This window comes from Mytilus californianus, unplaced genomic scaffold (assembly GCF_021869535.1).
Source record: "Mytilus californianus isolate M0D057914Y unplaced genomic scaffold, xbMytCali1.0.p SCAF_5, whole genome shotgun sequence".
Classification (NCBI taxonomy): domain Eukaryota; kingdom Metazoa; phylum Mollusca; class Bivalvia; order Mytilida; family Mytilidae; genus Mytilus; species Mytilus californianus.
In genome coordinates, this window is record NW_026262701.1 from 72,066,881 (window position 1) to 72,090,709 (window position 23,829).

Below are 23,829 nucleotides of genomic sequence, written 5' to 3' on the forward strand. Positions count from 1 at the left end.
TTTTTTTCTTGTCTACAAAAAACACCTTAGTTTTTGTTTAATTTTCGAATACACCTTTGAAAGTGTTGTTAGATCTGTTTTTTTATGATCTCTCAGGTAAATATAAAAATAAGAAGTACGAATGTTAATTAAGGATTAAATACTTTACGGAAAACTTATTTTCCTGGAGGGTATAGTATATACACTTGAATTTTACCCTTAGGCTGCCTTCAGGTTGTCTTTTGACAATTTAGTTAAAAAGAGCATCAATCGCCATTTGCAACTAGATCAAAGACTTAACAGGATTTTTTTCGTTTGAATATACAGATAAAAGAACAATTTGATTTTTCAAATTAAAATAATTGCTGGTGATTTAAGTACGGACAGAGACATATACTACAAATTGTATTATATGTATCAGGTATGGATATATAACTATTCCAATTGTTTGGTGATTTCTACACTAGGTAGGTGGAAACTTTATTATCTAGCTCTGCAAAATCTTTAAATATGACTATCCCAGGAATGACACGTCGATGTATAAAATTTGTCCCGCACAGTGTTTATAATTCATTTGGTAAAATCCGTTATATATGGTTGTTTGTTGGACTCCCAAAATGTCTTGAATAATTTAAAAACCACAGATAAACATACAGTGTATGCATCAAATTAACCATATCGCGTCTATTTCTTAAACAAGAGTTGAATGATACCATGGGGACATTCAAAACGCATAAGTCGAAGAACAACTGACAAAGTTATTGCCAAAAAAAAAAACAAAAAAAAAACAAAAAAAAATTTAAAAAATAAAAAAGACGGAAAGACAAACAAATCACACAACACTTCATAGAAAACTTTAGACTGAGCTTGAATTTGTAAATAAAGAATCGCTTACTCCAAATGATAATAAAAATCTATCCTTTCCCCGTCATATTATATGCACCTTACCAATAGTTTTTTAATTGATTCTGCAACAAAAAGTGAGATAAAAATACCGAACCTCGATAGCCCCTACATATAATGGAAAAAAAAAAGTGCATGTAAATTAAATTAGATTGATGTAGCATTATCTTTATTGGCCATAATACATATCATGGTTTCTAATGAATGTGTGAAAGTTATATCATTTACAATTAAAATTTGCATTGAAAAACACGTCTGAAGAAAACTGTCGCTTCTTTCAAAACTTGATATCCATAAAAGCGTATATAAAAGGGTTCACGATATTAGTAATGATAAACATTTGATATAGAAACATCATTCCAAGTCTTTCTGTGTTTGACACTTTTCCCAAAAATCTTTGTATAAGCCATCAACTAGAAGCAACATGACTTTCGGCAAACAACTAAATATAAAGACCAAAGTTCTTTTGGATCCTACAAGTTGAGATAGAGTTGTTTGATAATTGTGATCCAATCGCTGTTTTTTACAATTTATTTAAATTTGATATTTTGGAATCTATATCGGAAGTGATAGTATTCTGCGTAACATCACTATTTTTGGTTGGAGAAACTCCATTTGCATCAGTTTTTGTCACCGAAATTCTGAATTCTACTCTACAGCTTTTACATCTGTTCCTCCTTAATTGATGAAAGACGGTACATCAAATTATTGAGAATAAGACAATAAGTTACTAAAGCAACAGCAAGAACACCTATCACAATGGCATAAACAGCCATTGCTAGTCTATGACCTTTCACCTTGCCACAACGTGTTCCAGTACTTCCATAAGTGATGCTATGTGTCGGGGCTAAATCAACTATCGTAATATAGAAAGAACACAACCATACTGTTTAACGTTTACTTCATATATATGTGAATGCTGAGGCTACGACCTGCACTGACGTAAACCCTAGATACAATAGGAAAAACGCGACGTCGTAACTTCCGTGGTATTATCAACACTATGAAATGAAAACGAGCCGTAAATATACGGTAACGGTAATGCACATAACAAGGAAAAAACAACTGTTAATATTAACGCAGTTCTCTTTACATGGAGCGACATTGCTGGTTTCAGGGGCAGACACACTTTCAGATATCTCTGAACTGCAACTATCAGTAATAACAAAATTGGAATAAATCTTATTAATCTAATAGAAAAGTGTGTCGTTTTACACAAAATAGTGTGCGTAAATGTAACTTTGTGTAAACATTGTATTATCATATAGACATGATAAATCCCAAAATAGATCGTTGCTACAAAATCAAATGTAGCTAAAATCGGTATGAAATATCTTTCATCTGATGGGTCTTTCATTTGAAATGGAAAAAAACAACAAAACTAAAACATTTCCGCATGTCCCAAGAACGACATAAATCGCAAGTACAGCAATGTTTGGTATAAGAGTTTTTGATATTATATTGTTCCAGTCAGAAACTGTAATATTATCCGTAGTAAATTATTTTCCCATGATTCAGTGGGAAAATGACGCTTCATTCATTTCCCAGAATAATACATTAGGCGTCATTCTATTCCGGGAAAATGAAGATGTCTAAATTAATTTTTTTTACATTTTTACAGAGACACCTTTCGGCTTAAAAAATAAAAACACATTTTCTCAATTAGGTTGTTATTCAAAACACCTAACAAGGAAGTTGTTTTTAAACATGAAATAAGTACACAGACTTTTTCATTTTATTTTTAGTTTAAGGTGTAGTCAGGTAATTTTTATTCCAATTCTTGTCCAGACATGCACACAAATTGTGTTGTCGTCTCAGTGACCATTTTCCATTTATCACATGTTAATCTATACTACTAAAATAACGAGGTCCAATTTGTTAGCCGGCATGACGTTAAAACGACGAATCAAAGAATTCAACTTATATAGGACAATGGTGTTGATTAAAAATTACACCATTCCAGGCCCCTTTTCCACATAATTAATAATAAAGCCTTTTCACACTAAAATAAAACTACATGTACATTAAAATGTACATTAAATATATCTGCCCATATAAAATCATGGCCAACTCGTACTCTCTTACGTCCATGTTTAGTATACCGTAAAATCGCGCAAAATCCGAATATATCAAATGATTTGAAAAGATCACCCCTCAATACACATGTTTTCTTTTTTCATGTTGATGATAACCTGCTACGGGAAGGACGAACACTCAGGCCAGATAACACTAAATCCCCGTTAACCGTAAAAAGAGTATTGGTATAAGAAAAAGTAATCTAATCTTAATTAACATTATATCACTATAAAACATGTATGATTCAATACAGGAAAGGTCAGTCGATTATAAGTAAGTTATAGAATTAATCTGGTCGATTGTATTGCAAATGCAATAAATTGAAACTATTTGGGAATATATTCTAAGAAAATCAGTTTCTGGTTTGCTAGCAGTCTACTTTTTCTTTCATTCTCCTGAGAGTTGTTTATACCATGGAAGTATTATATTGTCAATATAATGCTTCCATGTTTATACCGACTCGGTAGTCCCTTGAAAGCGATCTCGCCGTGAGTGCGGGAGGCTGTTGGTTTTTCCTATGCATAGTTAAACAAGATTTGAAAAATAGCTGTTTAGTGCGTTTCACTCACAAGGTCAACATCTATAAGTTGTCAAGTTCTGCTGATAATTGAATATTAAAGAGTCTATGCATATGCTTTTTATAGCCGACTATGTAGTATGGGTTTTTCTCATTGTTGAAGGCCGTACGGTTGCCTTTAATTGTTTACATCAAATTCATTTGAACTTTGGTGAATAGTTGTCTCGTTGGCAATCATACCACATCTCCTTATTTGTATACCATAGATGCCAAAAAGAATTTTTGCGACAACAGTTTAAGATGCAAATAGTTTTATAATGCAAAAAAAATCTGTAGATATTGTTTTAAGGATGTACTTAGGTCAGGTTTGGGAATTTTTGTCAGATGTTCGGACTCCTTGGTTTTTTTTTTCCTACGATACAGGGTAAACATTTTTCCCCATAACACCAATTTTTCTTTTCAGATAAGACTTCAATAGCTCATAATAGGTCATTTACCAAAATTTAAGCAGATTCTAGATTTCTTTTTTTTTTATTTGAGACCCAAATAATACCAAATTGCAAATATAAGGTAAAAGTCCATGTCAGCCTTTTCCTGCCATTTAAAAAAAAAATATCCCGAAAAGGAGCTCCATAACCTATCAATATTTTTAGCTTATTTTGTTCCTTAAATAATAATGCTCTTCCGACTTATAGTATCAATTCTAGATTTATTTAATTTCACCTAAAGATTTTTGGTGCAAATGAAATGCCGATTGACGCAAATGCAAAGCGCCGATCGAAAGACATCGCTATCCATAACAAATATATGTGTATCCAAAAGTCAATAGATAACTTTACTTCCAACATATTTTTATAGCGCTTAACATTTATACATTTTTGGGAGAAAATGCTAAAAATTTGTCTTCGGCGTTTTGAAGCCTGTTCAGGAATAAGCCATAACAGTATAAGAAACATTAAAGTTCACACATTGGGCTTTGATTCTATGAATTTAAGTGAAGATTGAAAGACTTTAAGAATGGCAGTTGTGTAAATAAAATCAGGGTATTTTGGCCCTACTCCTTTAGAAAATATTAATATTTTGATTTACGCAATAAAACGAGTGTTATAAAATACTTATTATGTAATAATGTGGTGTGTGTGTGAAGGGAAACCTGCCTGTGATTTTAAGCACTGGACATTAAACACTTATCCAGTATTTATTCTATATAAAAGTTAAGCTGTATGAAATCTATATGCATATCATGTGAAATGCGAATTTATTCTATGAATTTTTATTTTATGGTAGCATTCACTCTGATCAGTTTCATGTCTCACATCTATAAACGAGGGTTCTCAAAAGCACGGCATTGGTTACTTTTACTTGAGTTTCTTTTTCAATATTGAAGCATTATAATTTGACTATAAAAGTTCCATGGCTCAATTAAGATTTTCGCATAAATATGTTAACATTTTTTGTTAACTTCTAAATGGTACAAGATTGTGTACACAGAGGTGTGAATTTCATAAAACAACAAGTGATATCCCACTGTTAAATACTAACATCAAAAACTTAAAACAGAATTTTCATCAGAACATGCAGAGATGCTTAACAATTAACACCCGTGTGAAACAATTAGTAAAATCACGTCGTCTGGTTACGTAATGACATTGCCCATATCAGAAAAATACAAATGGTTTAATGGACACAACGAACAAAATACAAGATTTAAAGTCGATCTCCATTATAAATATATATCTTCCTTTTTCTCTATATTTATTGTGATTTTACATTTGTCCTACATGCAAAAATTATTCTTGACTTGCTATTATTGAATAAACAATACAAAAACTGCTGAAAACGTATGAACATTAAAAATTAGATGACCAAGTTGTGAGTTAGTTCCCGGATTTATCAATTAAAAAATATCTTGTATTTTCTTTCTTTTTACGAAACCTTGATACCTTTAGGTTCTGTATATCATGTAAATAAAATTCAAAACAAGTGGATTTATTTCAAAATTATAGTGAAGTTTTGTCTTTATAGTTAACCATATTTTTATCTAATTATAATATTGTCAAAATGATTTCTCTGCAATGTGTATTTTTGGGAGTAAATACCATTTCTTCAAATCATGGCAGTAAAATGAAAGTCAATATAATACTTCCATGTTGAAATGCACGGCAATCTTTGGAAACCATGAAATAGAACAAACACCAAAAGTATTACATGTAATAAAAAGTCATGTATGAGTACATAATATAATAGTGAATAATCGACCAAAAGAAAGAGCGAAAAAATATAGAAAAGAAAATTGATAATAGATTATTCCAAATTGGTATTATTGTAGTACGTTTTTCTATATGAACTGGATTTTGAATAAAACAGCAAATTCATTTGAAAAAAGTGAAGTTCGCCGCGCTAAACGTCAACTGGCCTGAGTGAATATCAATTAGAACTTAAAACATGCAAACAAATTGAAAAACTTTACACGTATTTGGCTTTAATATCTATATGTATTAAATACTTGCATACGATTTGGATATGTTTATTCAAGAATGTAAAACACATTATTAGGGTCTGGATTGGGGGTTCTTCATTTCTGTAAAACATTTTTTGCCAGTTTTCTCTATTCTTTATAAATTTTGCCTGTTATGCTCTATTCTTTATATTTTAGCATCCTCTCTATTCCTTTTTTTTTTTGCCCTTTATTCTGCACATTTTGTCCATTATTCTGAACATCTGCAAAGATATGGGAAAGCTTTGTATATATCTAACACACTATGCGAATAGAAAGCAAATACAAATGTCTACTTTGCTTATGTTTTACGATGTTTGTAATTTTAATGTAAAAGGTGGCCTTTCATATATTTAAATAGGCAGACAAAACAACTAATTTAGATTAATATTTAAATATATTTCGGAAGCTATATGAACATTTGCAAAGACATGGGTAAGCTTTGCATATATCTAACACACTATGCGAATAAAACGCAAATACAAGTGTCTACTTTGCTTATGCTTTACGATGTTTGTAAATTTAATGTAAAAGGCACCCTTTCATATCTTGAAATAGGACGACAAAACAACTAATTTAGATTAATATTTAAATATAATTCGGAAGCTATATGAACATTTGCACAGACATGGAAAAGCTTTGCATATATCTAACACACTATGCGAATAAAACGCAAATACAAGTGTCTACTTTGCTTATGTTTACGATGTTTGTAAATTTAATGTAAAAGGCGGCCTTTCATATATTTAGATAGCACGACAAAACAACCAATTAAGGTTAACATTTAAATACGTTTCATTACTTTATAAATGTAAGTTAATAAGACCATTTACTTTATTTACATTTAACGTTGTTTGAAAGTTAAGGAAAGATAAGCATAATTTTTGCAATTTCTTTGCATATATAGTTTACGAATGCAAACTTATCATGTATTTATTCACAAAATAATGGGTATTGAGATATATGGTGCAACAAAGTGCCTATCTTTGCCTTGCTTTTTTATATACACGAGTAAAGAAATGCAAATCAACCTTTCCATGCAGTGATAGCACATGAATACTAAGTCTTGTTTGAATTCATAATAGACTGCACGTAGTCATTTCTCTTTCATGTGTCCATTTTTCCTTTCTTGGAGTAGAGGAGATAACCCGCGTAACTAACGACGAATGTTTTTTATCCTAAATTCCGCTAGAGGCGTGCAATTACGTACACTTCGCCTTAAAGCGCATTATTGATAATTCTTGTCCACACCTCCACAAAAAATGTGTTACTTTCTAATTGAGCTTCTTTCATTTATATCAAATATGTAGTAGAGAATTGATAAGTAGTAGTGGATTCGTAAACGATAATCAACGAGCGACTTTAGTCGCAAGTTGATTATCGTTTCCGAATCCACTACTTCTTATCAATTCTCTAGCTTAACCCATTTCTAGTAAAACGACTGTCTGTTTTATGTTTTGACAATGAATCAACGGAATTTCATAAAAATAATTTCTTATTTTGTCTTTTTTATTCTATAATAGCTGGAAATGATTATATCCACACGGTTCACGTCTATATTTAAGTTAACATAAGTTTAATATAATTTAAATGGGTTGTTAGCTCCCCTTTTTATTACCAGATTTCATACTTGTATATTTATATTTTATTTAATGCTTTATTATTACAAAGTATTTAAATTATATAGATTTTGGTATTTATGATTTATTCAAAAAGACATATATAAATATACAGAATTTATTTACCTTTTTTTGAATAGTTAAAAAATTGTAATTACCAAAATTTAGAAACCTTTGAAATTTACATATATAGTATTTAGCAATCTGCTAATGTTTACAGCTGATTAAATATTGTCTTCAATTTAACCGTACTAAGTCAAATACATACATTTAGCGTAGTTGCCATAATACTACAATTTCATAATGCTCCAGTTAATCATGCTTTCCGAAATAAATAAAATAATTGCTTAAGGTCTTTTTTGAACAATTATACATGAATTTTGTTTAAACTGTTTCCCTTTCATCAAGTTTAGATTATTTGTAACGTTATTACATTTGGCATCCATCGTAAACCAGTCAATAAACTAGTATTATCTGTGGTACGCATTCTGAATCTCCAGCAGAATTGCTCTTGCTACAGATGTACAATGTATAATTATGTCATTTTTTTACTTTTACATTCAAGCTGTTCATAGCCGTGATCGTCTAGTCGTTGGTACCGAAAAACATAACTGTGACATTAATAGTGCCAAGTACAAACCTTGTACCCGAATTGAAATTTTTCATTGTAATTTTTTTCTCGACAAAAATATTGTTTTAATCTTAGAGGTATTATATACTTCATTTTCATTTAAAGGCGATGATTTTGTTTCTGGTAGTTTTACGGTCGTAGCTTATATATCACACTTTATTCAAATTAGAGTCCGTTCAATGTTGACGTGATGTATATTTGGACCATTTATAATCAAACAAAGAACAAATTATTGATAGTACGATATCATTATAAGACTAAAACCATAAGTAAGTATTTGCCATGATGAAAAGGAAAAGTCCTTGTACGTTAAAAGTGACAAGTGAAATGGGCATATGAATGTTTATTTTATCAAGGAATTGCACTAATATATACAATTCCTTGATTATCTAGTGGTTAGAACTAGTGTGTAATAGCCACAATCGTATAAAGACCCATCGGTTCATTATAACGATGTTGAAAATCGACCAATGTTCAAACCTGACATCGTGAATAAACTCTTTTTTAAGATATTTCCATACTGCTATTTAACTATAATCAAGAACGTTCAAATGTAGAACATAATCTTCCTTAAAAAATAACGCCCAAAATAAAACAATTTAAATAAATTTAAAAAGAACATGAACAAATCCAGACATAGTATATATATTTTTTTAGATAACAAAACCGAATTATCTCTGAGACAGACATACAGTTTATTGACATGTATCGACAGTTGTGCGCTTTAAGAGTGTTATTTAAATATTGATTTATGTCAGCACTCGTGGTATAGTGGTTTCATGCATAGACTGAAGACTCTACTGGTTGTGAAGAAAATACGCGCGAGTTCGAACTCTTCATATGCCACTCGTTTTTGAGAGGATAAAAAATCGTAAGTTAAAAGTTTAAAGTTATAAAATAAGTTATGTTAAGTTAACGAAGTGGTCAGTCGATTCATGAAAAATAATCTACTGAAAGAACAATAGACTGACGTCAAAGAAATGGGTTAAGTATCATGAAATGGTTTTTATCGTATTTATTTATTCGACTGGGAGGGCTATAAATTAAAATATAACTTTTGACATTTGACCCGTCTTAATCATAGGATCAAAATAACAATTTAACAATAAAATAAAGTAGTATAACCATATATTTTGATACCAAAATACAAAGAATTACAATAATATAACAAAGAGCAGAAAATGGATTGCTATCGAATCTTGACAGATCTGCTATCTGATCTTGAATGCCAATATATACCATTTAACTTCAAAATCTGTGATAAAAAACGTTGTTTTATTAAAAGGCGGGGATAATCAGAAAAAAAGAAATATGACTACGAATGGTTAACATTTCTCAATAATACTGTAAACTTAAGCAAACAAGCAGTACTTTTTCAGTAATTTACAAAATACGAAACATAGCCCTATGCAAATTATGAATGAAAAAGAAACAGTTTTGAATCTATAATGATCGCATTTTTTTACTAAGTCTTTTGTGTGTCAGGTAGTAGAGTACAATGTAGTGTTCTTTTCTTGAAAAGGTTCATATAATCTTTGAAAAGATAGGAATTTGTTTATCTTTAATCAACACTGATCGTGTAAGACCAGACAACGTATTATTTTGATCGTGAAAAGCAACGTGTGACCAGACTTTATCATCAGACAATGTTATTTCTTTTATCAATTGAAGTACTTTGAAGAGTAGTTGAAGCATGTGATTAATTGATAAGAACGAACATGATTCTTTTTTAATTTGATGGGGTATTTCATTCATACGTACATTGATATACGTGATACTACCCAAGTTGGTCAATATCCCAAATGAACTAATGTACGTGTCTCAACTTCGATCTGATCGTCATACATTTGGAAACTTACAATGTGGACTGAGCAACAGAAAAAGGTTACCATTACCGTCTTTCTTAAATGCATTGCGCATCTTGACCCTACAAGGTTGTAAAATTACCAACTTACGTACATCGATGTGGTGAGATCGAACCCCGGCTTAGTTTGTTAATGTACCATTTCATTTTACTGAGTCTTGATTATCATGCCGGGTAATGCACCAATAGCAGGAGACTATGATAAGTAAACAGACACACTACGTATTTGCTTTTGGAGATAATGCGATTCCGTCGAAAATTGATAATCAAATCTTTTACGCTTAGCACGCATCAGTAAGCAATAACAGTAAAAACTAATTGCTACGAGTCCGAATGATAAGTCCGGGGACAGTATTATGTCGTGAGAGAACTGTTTATGCATTTTAAGCTCGAACGGAAAAAATCGGTCTAGTACAATTTAGATAGGATTCTGTCTAAAAAAATAGATAAGACATTTGGACAATTTAAAGCTTGTCATATTGTAAAGTGAATTGTTAAAGGCCTTTACCTTACCCTTTATATGTCTTTTAAAAATTTTTATCGTTTGAATGCTGTATCATTGGTCGAAATTATGTTTATTTAGAAATCAGTGCTAAATGTAGCTTGCCGCAGTGACTTTATCCCAATTAGAGAAAGAAACAAAAAGATACTAACATTATAAATTGTATGCATCCGAAATGCTTATCAGGATTTACCTGTATCAGGGGAGCATAAAGCCTAAACATTGAGAGCAAAGGATGTATAAGACACTTAAAGAGCTATCTGACCAAAAAGGACAAACAAAATAATGGCCAAATCCATCTAATGACAACTTTGCTTGAGAGAGTTGAAACCTTAGTTTCACAATAATTCATAAATTTATCAACGGACACTGACTACTGAGTTGATGATATCCATGGGTACTTATAGTCCACCAGCAGCGGTATCAACCCATTGCTAGAAAATAAAAATTAATTTTTTGCGTCCTAAGCGTTTTTTTCTGGATTTACATTCATCAGGAACGTTCAAAGCCAAAAAATTTGAAAGCCTAAGTTGTATAAGTTCGTTCGTTCGTTCGTTCGTTAAGTATGGAGACATAGTTTGCCAACTCGGTGTGGTATTTTTTTATGGAAATGTAAGATGCAACGAATAAAATAGGATCAAGATTCAACTACATTGAACCATTATGCCATTTTCTCCAACAAAAGTTAAAAGCCATGTAAGTAAAGTCTCCAATTATACCAATTACAATAATAAATAGCCGACTATGTAGTATGGGTTTTTCTCATTGTTGAAGGCCGTACGGTTGCCTTTAATTGTTTACATCAAATTCATTTGAACTTTGGTGAATAGTTGTCTCGTTGGCAATCATACCACATCTCCTTATTTGTATACCATAGATGCCAAAAAGAATTTTTGCGACAACAGTTTAAGATGCAAATAGTTTTATTTACCTTTATAGCAATCTATACACTGTTGTGATTTCAAATCTTTGGCTGAATAGCTAAAAGTCGGACTTTCAAAATTCTGTTTTCCATTGAAAGATAATTATAACGCCATAACGATTTCAAAATTTATGTATATTTGATTTAAAAATCCCTATTAACGCATATTTCTTGGTCAAAATATATATGAGCAACACCTTTAACCCAACATGATATTTCAAACACATTAGTAACATTTCTGTAAAAGCAATTTTTTAGCAAAATATCTTTTTGGGTAAAGCTGTTGCTCATATCTATATATGATCCAAGTGAGGTTAGATTGGCAGTTTTTTTTTATGTTTTGCACTAAATATAAGAAGTTTGAAGCCGTAATGTCAATATGTACGACACAATTCAAAAATATAAACACTGACGTCTGACAGATGAATATCTTATGATCATCTTAAGAATGTTATTAGGTAGATTTATAATACTTTTTGATTATCGAATTCCAGAGGCCAAACAAGTGGCTTTATGATACCTTCTCTTTTCGTGCATTTTTTTTTGCTGTGCATTTTATTGATTTTGTGTCATGGACGGATGCCCCATATCCTTTGTTTTTCTATTACATGTACAATATAAATGTTAAAGCGATTATAACCTTTATTCTGATAATCAAAATAAAAGTTAATAAACTGTCTCGTTGAATCCGTTAACAACACTTTAAATATAGTGTCATGTTCAAGACCAACTAGTCAAAGTCTGGTTAATGAAACAAAAAAATAAATCCTGCATAGAATATTCAACAACATAAACCATTAAATTTTCTTTTGAGAAGAAATATAAATCCATGTTTTACAATATATATGTTTTTATGAACACTGATGTAATATGTTACAGTCAAAACTTAAAGTAAATTAACAAAACATAAATTTTGAATACCATTAGAATAGCTGATTGCAAGGAGGAAAGCAGGTCTAATTTGTAGTCTAAAGGTAAGATAACATTTCGATCTGTTTGAAAGTAAACCTGATGCCATGCAGGTACCTTAAATAGTACCGTGCTCATATTCTTATTTTTTCACTCATATTTTGTTATTCCTCTGACGTTTCCCTTTGTAATGCATTAAATAGTGAGGTAAAACCTAAATATTTTTTGATAACATTATAAAATAAATCTTACATCCACAAGGTCTTTCATCAGTTGTTAATTATTTAAGTGTTTACTAATATATATTATTTTTATGAAAAATGTTGATTAAGATAATTCATTGATAATCTAAATAGCAGAAGGAAGTTTCAAAAGAGAGGCAAAAGATACCAAAGAACATTCAAACTCATATGTCGAAAAATAAACTGACAACGCCATGGTAAAGAAAAAAAAAGAAAAAAGAAAAAAAGCCAATAGACAAACAACAGTACAAACATCACAACATCGAAAACTAAAGCTTGAGCAATACAAAAACTGGGGGTGATCTCAGGTGCTCAGTTGTTTTCAAGTGTTTTATTTCTCAAAAAATACCAACATTATAATTTCACCAAATTTTTAAATCAATATAAATTGTTTCAGAATTCGACTAATAAGTTTTGAATGCCCCGTGATACCTACTACCTCTCGTTGTTTTAATTTATTTGGATTGGTTGTGTTGATACTCTAATTGTGACTGTTAGTTGCTGAACGTATCACATATATTTAGCAAATTACAATGACTTAATCATGTCGCATCTGGCCTCGCTTCATTTTGGAGATCATGTGATTATCTCGGTTTATTACTTTTTACTTTTATTAGTATCTTCTCAATCTATCTATGTAACAAATGTTGTCTAAGTTTGTCAATCTTTGCTTTACATCAAGGAAGTGACATATATATTATGAATGTTAAAGGGATGATAAATTCTATTTTGATTATCAAAATAAAAACAAATGAAATTGCCTCTTTGGCGCCATTAACAACACTTTGATATTAGTGACAAGTTCAAAATATGATTAAGCAAACCCTGTGCTTTTTGTGTTTTTTGCTGTGCATGTACTGATTTTGTGTCATGGAGGGATACCCAATATCCATGTTTTTCTATTAGTAAAAATGTGGTTGATGAAACAAAAAAAGCTCCTGCAAAGAACAGTAAAAAAAACATAAATCTTTCAATTTACTTTTCAGAAGAAATATAAATCTATGTTTCACATGTTTAACTATATATATATTTTTATGAACACTGACGTAAGATGTAACAGTAAAATCTTACTCAAATAAGAGTTTACAATGAGATCAATATCCCTTCAAACAACGATCAAAACAAGGTAGTCAATATTTCCGTGTAGGCTATTTCTAGAAATGTACCAGCTTGTGTGACAAGTTCGAGAGGGTGTAAAGTACGATTGATACTCAGTAAATTAACGAAACATTATTTTTGAATACCATTAGAATAGTTGATTGCAAGGAGGAAAGCAGGTCTAATTTTTAGTCTAAAGGTAAGATAACATTTCGATCTGTTTGAAAGTAAACCTAATGCCATGGAGGTACCTTAAATAGTACCGTGCTCATATTGTTATTTTTTCGCTCATATTTTTTTATTCCTCGGACGTTTCCCCTTGTAATGCATTAAATAATGAGGTGAAACCTGAATATTTTTTGATAACATTATAAAATAAATCTTACATCCACAAGGTCTTTCATCAGTTGTTAATTGTTTAAGTGTTTACTAATATATATTATTCTTATGAAAAATGTTGATTAAGATAATTCATTGATAATCTAAATAGCAGTACGAAGTTTCAAAAGAGAGGCGAAAGATACCAAAGGGACATTCAAACTCGTAAGTCGAAAATAAACTGACAACGCCATGGCAAAAAAAAAAGAAAAAAAGTAAAAGGCCAATAGACAAACAATAGTACATACATCACAACATAGAAAACTAAAGCCTGAGCAAGACAAAAACTGGGGGTGATCTCAGGTGCTCAGTTGTTTTCAAGTGTTTTATTTCTCAAAAAATACCAACATTATAATTTCACCACATTTTTAAATCAATATAATATGTTTCAGAATTTGACTAATGAGTTTTGAATGCCCCTTGATATCTACTACCTCTCGTTGTTTTAATCTATTTTGATTGGTTGTGTTGATACTCTAATCGTGACTGTTAGTTGCTGAACGTATCACATAAATTAGCAAATTACAATGACTTATTCATGTCGCATCTGGCCTCGCTTCATTTTGGAGATCATGTGATTATCTCGGTTTATTACTTTTTACTTTTATTAGTATTTTATTTTTATTATTCTTAATCTATCTATGTAACAAATGTTGTCTAAGTTTGTCAATCTTTGCTTTACATCAAGGAAGTGACATATATATTATGAATGTTAAAGGAATGATAAATTCTATTTTGATTATCAAAATAAAAACTAATGAAATTGACTCTTTAGCGCCATTAACAACACTTTAATATTAGTGACAAGTTCAAAATATGATTAAGCAAACCCTTTGCTTTTTGTGTTTTTTGCTGTGCATGTACTGATTTTGTGTCATGGAGGGATACCCCATATCCATGTTTTTCTATTAGTAAAAATGTGGTTGATGAAACTAAAAAAAATCCTGCAAAAATCAGTAAAAAACATAAATCTTTCAATTTACTTTTCAGAAGAAGTATAAATCTATGTTTCACATGTTTCATTATATATATATTTTTATGAACACTGACGTAAGATGTTATAGTAAAATCTTACTCAAATAAGAGTTTACAAGGAGATCAATATCCCTTAAAACAACGATCAAAACAAGGTAGTCAATCTTTCCGTGTAGGCTATTTCTAGAATTGTACCAGCTTGTGTGACAATTTCGAGAGGGTGTAAAGTACGATTGATACTAAGTAAATTAATAAATCATTATTTTTTTTATACCATTAGAATAGCTAGCTGCAAGGAGGAAAGCAGGTATAATTTAAGGTAAGGTTACATTTCAATGTGTTTGAAAGTAAACCTAATGCCATGTGAATACTTTAAATAGTTCTTTGCTCATATTTTTTTATTTTTCACTCATATTTTGTTATTCCTCAGACGCGTGTTCCTTTGTAATGAGGAGAAACCTAAATATTTTTTGATAAATTTATAAATACATCTTACAACCACAAGGTCTTTCATCAGACAGTTTTTAATTGTTCAAGTGTTTATACATTATTCCTATGTAAAAATGTTGATTAAGATAATTCGTTGATAATTTAAATAGCAGTAGCAAGTTTCAATTGTTTTATTTCTGAAAGAATACCAACATTATAAGTTTACCAATTTTTATAAATATAATGTGTCAGAATTCGACTTATGAGTTTTGAATGTCCCTTGGTATTATCTACTTCTTTTTTATTGTTATTAGTAGTAAATTAATACAATGTGTTTGTTCTGCAACGTTTCATAACCGATCTTAAGTGCGGGTTGTTTGTACATCCTAGAAATATTTCTGATAAAACTGAAACTACAGCACGAAGATAAGCGTCTCGACCAGTTTTAAATGGGTTCACAATATTTTGCTCACTACACTACAACATATCACTGTGTTTTATTTCAGTCAATTAGTTGCAATGGGTTTCCAAGTTCTTTTGTTTGTGCTGTTAACAGCCGGTGTTGTTCATTCCTATTATCAAGGTAGGTTCTGTATGCAAATCTCTGATCGTAATGTATGAAAGTAATATAAAAATAAAAATACAATATTCCCGGACTTATGTATATTGACCAATTATAGCATACCTTCAATAACATATGAAACATTATTATATTCTGTAATCTGGTGTCAATACCCCGCATCTATGAAACTGATCATTGGCAAATGATTTCCGTCCAAATAATTCTTATCAAAATTGTATATCGTGTTGAAAGCCTCAATTTGAAATTAAAGAAATTATATAATGTACTATGTGCGCTGAGTTTGATTACCAGTAATTGTTGAAGCGAGTTAGTAATTCTCAGCAAAATTTTGAAATACAATTTTGTTCCTCATTGTTTATATATGCAAATGTGTAATGCTATGTTTATGTTTTAGTACGCTTGAACATAAATTCTAGTAATTTTGTTTGTTATTGGAAGTTTTAACAACAGCAAAAACTAAAAAAATCAGATGAGTATCTTTATCTTTTTGTTAATCTTATTTTATATGAAAAAATCACATTTAGCAAGGGAACTTTACAAAAATAATCTGGTAATTGACGACATATCGTAAAAAGAATGCCTAGTGTTTGAATAGATAGCCGTTTAATGTTTTATAAATTGATTCACATTTCGTATTTGAATTTTCCTCCCAGACTAAAAAATGGCCTTGCGTGTTAGTATTAGTATGAATATTTATGACCTCACAACATTTTAGAATAGTCTTCTCTTGGCATTTTTAAGTTCATACAAATGCATTAGCAAATAAAGTGAAGACTATCCACCAGAGTTTAAATCAGTGGACATAAGCAATTATAGGTCACCTTACAGTCATCAACAATGAGAAAACCCATAACGCATAGTCGTCTATAAAACAGGTTTAATCCACCATTTTCTACATAAGGAAATGCTTGTACCAAGTCAGGATATGACAGTTGTTTTCCATTTGTTTGATATGTTTGAGCTTCTGATTTTGCCATATAATAAGGTACTTTCCGTTTTGAATTTTCCTTGGAGTTTGCTATTTCTGTTATTTTACTTTCTTCTATGAAAGGCCCAAACTAGAAAAATTGTGACACAATGCAAACGAAAAAAACTATAAACCTAATTTATAACAAAACAATTAACAAAAAACAAATATGACAGACCTGAACCAATGGTTACCTTTGAACTACAGGGAAAGCGGTAGTATTTATTCTTTCATAGGCGACAATACTAACATTTTCTAAATATACAACTTTTTATAATAAAAACCTGGACAAAACAGTTATGTGTGATATTAGTACTTGATCATTTTGTTTTAGAAATTGAAGTCAAATGGTATCATGACCATCTTCAAACGGAACTTGTTTATGGAGCTATGCTCAACGTCATTTTACATCAAATTTATGAAAATTTGGAAGCCTTTTCGAATAATTCTCAAGAAAATATTTCAATGTGTTTCACAATTTATATTGTAAATATACACACTGCACTTATTCGTTCATATATATAAACAATATGTATCAAATCACAGCTCTCCTAAGTTGACCTTCTTCACTTGTTGTGGGTACACGAAAGGCCAACCTAAAGCCGGGAAAACGAAATACTACTTTTTTCCCTATCGGATACTGAATAAGGAGAGGTTGATAAAGAATGTTGCGGGGTTAAACATGTTTGACTGTATGTTAACGACAGTGACGGTCTTGATGTTATTTGGTTGTTGTCTAATTTAATATCTCTTATTCTATATATAAGCTTAATATTAAGTCAACGAGTAGTCTGATGTAGTGTTTAATTGTTAGCAAATATAACAATTTTGAGTCCTCAATGCTCTTCAACTTCGAAGTTTATTTTGCCTTTTGAACATGTTTGATTCGAGCGTCACTGACCAGTCTTTTGTAGACGAAACGCGCGTCTGGTATACACAATTTTAATCCTTGTATCTATGATGAGTTTAATTGCATGAAAAAGTAAACTTTAAGTCATTATTGGAATCTAAAAATAAAATTCAATAACAATAAATAAATTCAATAAAAAACAGCAGACTGAATTCTCGTTATCTACTTTTGCATGACAGTAAGGTTATGTCTCTGTCTATTTTTATCACATTTTTCTCAATTTTTAACATTCTATTAAGGTGTTGAACTCGTTAACGTACGTTCCATTTTTTTTTTGTTAGGACGTGCAATCATAAAAATGAAAACAACACGTTAAATAATTCCATGCGTCCGAAGCACTTTTCTAGATTAACCCTCATCAGGAACACTCAAAGCCGAATATTTGAAAGCCAAGGAAGTATAAAATCCGAAACAATTGAAGAGTTATATAACCAAAAGGACCTAAAAAAAAATAGCCAAATACATCTAAGGTCAACTTTGCCTGAGGGAGTTGAAACCTTAGTTTCTTTATAATTTCAAAAATTTATAAACGGACAATTTTAGAAAGGTTTGTTATAAATCATGTCAGTACCGAAGTACTGACTACTGAGCTGATAATACCCTCTGGGACTGATAGTCCACCAGCAGCGGTATCGACCCAGTGCTGTAAAAAAAAATGAAAACAACACGTTATAAATTTCATGCGTCCGAAGCGCTTTTCTCGATTTACCTTCATCAGGAATGCTCAAAGCCGAATATTTGAAAGCCAAGGAAGTATAAAATCCGAAACAATTTAAGAGCTATATAACAAAAAGGACCTAAAAAATTAGCCAAATCCATCTAAGGTCATCTTTGCCTGAGGGAGTGTTGTAAAAAAATCATTTCGTTTGAAACGAGTAAACCAACACATACGCACAAAGCATTATAATAATAATATACATAAAAAAAAAAAGATTTAAAAAAGGATTAAAACTGTTGTTAGTCTGTTCGTTTTTTTTTTGCTGTTTATAAGTTGTACTGAAATTGATAAGTTGTTGTGTTATGAACACCCCTTGATATCCCAACTCATAGTAGGTTTCTTTTTTCATAGCCAAGCCTACACGATGCTTATTTCCGTGTGAATTTAGAGAAAACATACCAATCCTGGAAGAGCGGAGTAATATATGGATTCTCAACACTCCATCCCTTGGTACATATACCAACTTATCACGGCCAATAGGAGAACAGACATCAGTATCTGAATGTATCATGAGACAGGGGCCTTTCTTTATAATCAGGTAAGATTGCATGAAAAACGAAAACCTGGAGGCAAAAGGTCCCATCGAGCGCACCTGATTTCATCCCGAAATTTTAGTTAAGTTCGTGCTGTCCAGTCTACCTTCTATGTAAAAATCAAAAGATGTGGCATGATTGCAAATGAGACAACTATCCACCAAAGTTCAAATGAAGTGGATGTAAGCAATTATAGGCAACCGTACGGTCGTCAACAATGAGAAAAACCCATACCGTATAGTCGGCTATAAAAGGCCCGACATGAAAAATATGAAACAATTCAATGCAGAACACTAAAGGTATAATTTATATCAAAACAATTTACGAAAAACAAATATTACAGACATGAACCAACGACAACCACTGAACTACAAGCTCCTGAATTGGGACAGGCACATAAAGAACGTGGTTTGTTTGTCATTATTGTTTGTCCTTACGTCGTTTTTAAAAGATTAGACATTGATGTTAACTCCTTTTTTTTTTAACTTTTAACCCTTTAAACTTCAAAGTAAAAAATCCAACTCCGAAGAAGCCATTTATAGTTTGTCATGTGGTAACGAGACTTGTTTTTTATTGACAAATTCTAGATGTATTTTACTCAATCGAAAACAAAAACGATGTTAATTTATTTGCTTGTCAAGTAAAAATCTTGCAAATAGTCATAACACCTTCTAAAAACAACGAAGTTAAAATCTTTGAAAGTTATCATGAACCTTATTTCTTTTCAAATTATATAGGAACTATTTTCTTACGGGCATGAAATAACGAGTTTAATATCATATAACGCAAAATTTAACGCTATTTGAAACCATTTTATATATATCTTGCAACTAATCATTTCTTACTGGAACTCTTCACAATTTTTTAAACGAAACACAGTTAGGCCTAAGAACAAGCCAACCCGGCCAGAAGACATCTCGGACCGTATATGAAAAAGGCAAATCCGACCGTCTAAAGAGACATGTCGGATCGTCTGTATGAGAAACAACTAGGACAGTCCTATAGATAATGGAATGGTGTATCATTTCTGGTGTACACAGTTATTAGAGTGGTATATTTGATGAGTTATTTTTGTTATCGATTTGAAGTCATCTAGGACCGTCTATAGACACAACTTGGACCATAAATAGAGAGAATTCAGTCCATTTTCCCATCAATAATGAGAAAACCCAAGCCTCGATATGATATAATGTGAACTTACCAGATAATTGAATTATACTAAGCAAAGAAACAAAAAAACTGAAATATTACAATTTTACAACAACCACTGAATAACAGGCACATAAAGAATGTGGTGGAGTTTTTTTTTGTTTCCTTTTTGTGAGCGCGTAACCTCTCACCATAACAGGTGAAAGTGGGACAACAGCTATACAAACTGACAAAAAATCAGTTGGAAAGGGCTTTCCTCATCGGATTGACTTGGAGCACAAAAGCAACTAGCAAAAATATAAAAGACACAAATCACCTATCTAAGAGACGTGCAGTTACTGAACACTATAGTTTAAAGCCGAAAGATACTAAAGGGATATTCAAACACATAAGTCGAAAACAAACTGACGATGCTATAGCAAAAAACGTAACACAGAAAACACAAACAACAGTACACAAAACGCAACATAGAAAACTAAAGACTGAGCCACACGAACCCTACAAAAACCCTGGGTGATCTCATGTGATATAGAAGGATAAGCAGAGCCTACACCACATGTCGTTATGCTAATGTAAGGACGAATCCGGTGATCAGTAACATTTGAGGAAAAGAGGACGGGATTATGGTTACAACTAATAAATAAATCATGTTAGACCAGACTTAAATATCAATCAGTACATATCCATTTGGGTCTTATGAGAAGGAATTGAATGTAGCATGTATATTTCATGGAAAATATATCCTTTGTTCCTTGGACCAGGACACACATTTTCCTTCATAGATTGGTAAACGATTTTTTTCGTAGGTTAGTTAAGGCAGTGTTATGTCTATAATATTTTGAAAATCATGAACCAAATCAAATATCCTTGTAATACTACAGAGTGAATTATGAAACTTAGAAGTATTGACTGCTTGACCAGTTATTGGTTGCCTAATGTCCTTAGTTTTATAATTCAAACTGTCGTATTTCAAGCATATTTGAATTTTTTCATGCCTTTTTAGACTGTGTGACGTCTTAAAACTAATTTTGTTGGATATGTTTTGATCTATATTTTAATCTGGAAAACATGACTTCTTTATACGTTGCAATTGGCTTTGAACTTTTTTTTAAAGTGTGAGTACTCTTAGATCGGTAGTTTGTGCCAATCGAATGAGTCAGGCTCTTCCGCTGATTTTGACAGTTTGTCCTAATTTTGTGATCATACACCACTGACATTTTTAAAAATCTTAAAAACGCCTTTATGATAGTGCTCCAATGCATTAACATCAAATATTGCGATAAACCTATCAAATATTGTATCGTGTTGTATGATCCAAATATACAGACACGCAAACATTTTGAAATGTTCTTATATGTTGAAGTAGCTGTAGAACACGACTTTTACTAATCTGGTTTTTTTTCTGATAGAGAATTTGGACTATATTTTTGTTTCAAGTTTATGGCCCTAACTGATACCGACTGGTTCGAATACTTCAGTGCAGGTAAAGTTTATTTCTTTCATGAAACTTAATATTGAAAAGTACTTGTGATTTCGATACCGAATTAATATCAGATTGTAAACTTTTGCTGATGATTATTGGCTACAAATAAAAATATCAGAATTTAATGATAAAAAGTTCTTATTGCATATTTCTAAAACCTATATAATATAATAACTATATACCTTATAATTATTTCTTTGGAGACGTTTACCCTTTTATAGACGCACACCGTCTCGCTCCTTTTCAATTTCCCGAGTTTTTTGTTAGTTACATTGATTTGTCTTCCTTATCAATCTATAAAATTTGAACAATTGTAAGCTACTGTTGCTTAATTTTCCACTGTTTGTTTTGTTTGGTTTTATAAATGTTTCAAAGACCCCGAGGTAATATGCCAAGAGGTTGATTTAAACGTGTAGACTGCAATCAAATAATCAAATAAGTAGCTGTCCGATAAAACTATTTCACACAAAAATAGAAATGTTGCTAGTATAATCCTACAATTTCCCAGAAACCTTTAAATTCATGAGAACTAAATCGTCATACATTAAATTATAAAAGTATTTTTTTCATATTTTGTGTTTATTGTTCATGAAAATATCGTAAATGTTATATCTCGTATACAAATCTAAACAGGGCAACACATTAAGATTATTACGGGTCATAACTCTTCAACGTCAAATCTGAAATCTCAAACCATCAAACTTGATCCATACATTATGCCGTAGTTCATGACAGTGTGTTCACATGTCAAAAGATTGTGTCGAGCAGTATTTTAGTTACAATCAGGAAACAAAAGAAATCAAAGATATAGAAAATTAAGGCGTTTTACTCTTGAAAAGTAAATATTGAAATAACTTCGCCGGCTGGTGAGCGATAGAAATTTCCCGTTCGGAAACCACTATGAATTGATCGAGATACTAAGGATTTTTCTACCCTAAGGAATAGATTACCGTAGCTATATTTGGCAAAACCTTTCGGAATTTTTGGGTCTTCTTCGAACTTGATTTCACATTTTAAACGCGCATCTGGCGTTAAAATTTAAACTTAGTAAATGTAATTCGAAATAATGTATACTATTCCGGACAATAATTTGAAATAAGTTTTTTCTTAATTCATTCAATGTGAATAAAAACAAAGTATCAGTATATCGTGGTTCAACGCAAAAAAAAAAAAAAAAAAAAAAAAAAATATTCAACGACTATTTGGTAACGTGGCGCAACAATAAAATCATCCAATATTTCCAGACATGTAACTTTGAACTTTGAATTTTTCGAAAAACTAAAGATTTTCTTATCCCAGGAATAGATAACCTTAGCCGTATTTGGCACAACTTTTTGGAATTTTGGGTACTCAATGCTCTTTAACTTTATACTTGTTTGGTTTTATAACTATTTTGATCAGAGCGTCACTGATGAGTCTAATGTAGACGAAACGCGCGTCTGGCGTATTGAATTATGATCCTGGTACCTTTGATAACTATGTAACATAATGGAAGGCAAAATAATGTATAAGTAAGCAGACTCTCTTAAATGAAGCACACATAAAGCCACCAGTTAATCAATCAAAAAGAAACTTTTATTTACAGGAAGCGAGACTCTGCTACCTTTTTGTGAGTTGTGTGATGGTTCAAAATTTTCAGGACCACTTTATTTTTCAGGTAAGAAAGCGTGATATTATTCTAATACTTCTTTTTTAAAACTTATATACTATAATTATATATTAGCTATGTAAGAATATTTTTCCTTACAGTTATTAAAATTTATGGAAGGCTTGCTCAAGCATTACAAGTGTTATTTTCTGAACATAACCATGGCGAAAACAGTTCACTGATACATATACACTGAGTTAGCATTTCTATATAAATTACTGTAAACATCATAGTTCATTTAAATGTCCTTATCATGGTCTGCGTCGAATATCTGACATTCACTTCAGAAATCATAGA

At 31.1% G+C, this 23,829-nt stretch overlaps 1 long non-coding RNA gene across 1 annotated transcript; it reads left to right on the plus strand.

The window, feature by feature from the left end:
* The first annotated feature begins 355 nt into the window (after positions 1-355).
* LOC127703013 (uncharacterized) lies at positions 356-23,541 on the plus strand. Its single transcript, XR_007982636.1, has 6 exons — positions 356-446; positions 15,393-15,431; positions 16,048-16,124; positions 19,071-19,257; positions 21,811-21,884; positions 23,470-23,541. It is a non-coding gene; the product is annotated as an uncharacterized LOC127703013 (long non-coding RNA).
* The last annotated feature ends 288 nt before the right edge of the window (positions 23,542-23,829 follow it).